The sequence below is a fragment of the Cajanus cajan genome, chromosome 2 (genome assembly GCF_000230855.2).
Source record: "Cajanus cajan strain Asha chromosome 2, NIPB_CcT2T_4, whole genome shotgun sequence".
In the NCBI taxonomy this organism is placed as follows: Eukaryota; Viridiplantae; Streptophyta; class Magnoliopsida; order Fabales; family Fabaceae; genus Cajanus; species Cajanus cajan.
Window position 1 is genome coordinate 16,996,223 of NC_138518.1, and position 2,622 is coordinate 16,998,844.

The window sequence follows — 2,622 nt, forward strand, 5'->3', positions numbered from 1 at the left end:
AGCTATGTGTCCCCTTCCTAAGCACTTAAAACATTTTATGGAGCTAGTCCTAGTATCATGGGAAGGTCTTTCCTTAGGTTTCTCTTTTAGTGACTTATCCTTTGAATAGGAGGGGGTACCCTCCTTCTTGAAGTCTTTCTTAGGGTAGGGGGTAGTTTCCTTCCTAAAACTAGGTTTTCTCTTTAATTGTTGTTCTACCCTCACACAAAGTTGAACTAGTTCATTTAGGTCTCTATAGGGCAATAGCTCAACTTTATCCCTAATCTCTAGGTTTAAGCCACTTTGAAACCTAGCTATGGTGGTTCTTTCTTCCTCCCTAATTCCCGCTCTCATCATAAGCAACTCCATTTGTTGCCTATATTCCTCAACACTCAAATTTCTTTGTTGGAGTCTTTGGAGCTTGTCCATCAACTCCCTCTCAAAGTATGGAGGAATGTGTCTTCTCCTCAAGGCACTCCTTAGCTCATTCCAATATTGGATTGGAGGCTCATGATGCATTTGTTTTTCTCTAACTAGGGAAGTCCACCAATACATGGCATACCCTTGAAAGCTAAGAGTAGCCATGGGAACCTTTCGGTCTTCACCTACATTGTGGCAAGTGAAGAGTTGTTCAACCTTCATCTCCCAATCTAAATAGTCATCCACACTATCCTTGCCATGGAAGGGAGGAAGGTCAAACCTAGGTTCTCTAGGAGTTGTTTCATGCCTAGGCCTATGGTGCCTAGGGGGTCTTTGGTAGTATCCATCATCATGATGACTACTATGCAACCCTTCACTTGTTGGTGAATGTGTGTGCGAGTGATAGCTTTTGGGCCTAGAAGGTCCATGACCCTCACGGCCGTGGGGTTTGCTAGTCTCACCCACAACAAGTTTATTTAACAACTCTCTAATTGTTTCATTGTTTTTTTCATTTTCTAGTTCTTTTTTTCTAATGTACTCCCTAAGTTCCCTAAGTTCTTCCTTAGTACTCTTATGACTCTTAGGGGAGTGATGACCATGCACACTACTATTATGAGAATGATCACTCATTTTTGCAAGATAAAGGTTTTCACAAGTCTTTGAAAATTGCCAAGTGAGTGATAAAAGTTTTCACAAAAGCTTGTAGTTTTTGGTGTAGTACTAAGTACTTAGAGGTCTAAGTATACAAGTTGCACTATCAAGGGAGGTGAGCTCTAAGGAGCCTCTTAATAACCAAGCCTCTTCAAGTGGAAATTACTAAACCCCTTTGTACTTTTCTTACAAAACAAAGTTCCACACAAGACAAGTAAAGTAGTGTGTGTGTGTGCACGAAACCCCTAGTAGGCAATAGAAGCCTTCTAAACGAACCTAGGAGCTAAACAATTAAAATGAAAGCAAATAAAGCATATACTAGTCGGTTATCCTAAGGTGAAAGTCCAAGTAGCACCTAAGGCTTTTTGGGACACTTTCACCAACCTAGAAATCCGGTTTATGAAAGCTAAAACTAAGTCTAGTCGGTTCCTAGTGGAAGCCCAAGGTGGCACTTAAAGCCTTTGGGGACCCTTCCACAAGCACTAACCGAAGCTAATAGAAATTAAGTAGGACTATTTAGGAGGTGGTGGAGCTTACTTAATGTCCAAACAGCCACCCCTAAATGCAAGTTGAATACAAAGAAAATTGACACAAAACTATTCAAGCTAAGTGATGAAATTACAACTCAAATAAGCAATACAAAACAAAAGTTCTTCTCGGCCACTCTTCCACTAAAATAGCTGGACAGTTTGGGACAGCCTTTAGTCCAGGGATGTGCCCCAAATTGGCTGGAATCAAATCCTTTTCAAGGTCTTACAAACAGCCACAAAATTGCCACTAAGGCCGCCACCAAAAGACACCAAAGCCGCCACCAAACTCCACTCAAAACCGCCACCACTTTGCACCAAAATGTACCTGAAAATTCAAGCAAGTCTTGGCTGCAAAATGAGCAAACAAGTTAGCCTCTCTTAATGTGTTTCACTCAGCAATTCTGTACCTCAATCCTCCTTCAAGGCTAAACTCCTTTGAGGTCAACCACATGCCTCAATTATACCTTCCTTCCAAGTGTAATGACTTGAACAAGGCCTATAACTTCACCAAGCTTAGCAAGCAAAACAAGAGAGGAAAGAGGCCAAAGAAGTAAAACTGAAAAGCACAATTTGGGAAAGGCAAAACTCTAATGGAACTTGATGAGACAAACAAAGAGAGCCAAAAAGACACCAAGCAACAAATAAGGCTAATTTCAAGGCTAGCACTCAAAAGAATTTCCTAAGAATGGCACTAGATTTGATTACAAAAACCAAAATAAAATTTTGTGCAATGCTATGATGATTTAAAAGTTCTTTTCAGCCACTGTACAGAGAAGGAAACCGCATGAAAAATTCACACAAATTCACTAGGCCAAGTGCTACAAAATTGTCAAATTTTCAGCTTGAATTTTTTTTTTCTAGTTTCTTTTCTTTTGCTTTCTTTTTCTTTTTCTTTGCTTTTGAAATCTTTTTCTTTCTTTTCTTTTCTTTAAACACAGAATATTAAGCACTGGACAGAGGCCAATTACATCAAAAAGGTTTCCAAAACAAGTGGAGAAAAGGAGAGAAAGAAGAGAAGAAAATACAAGTGCACTTTTAGACC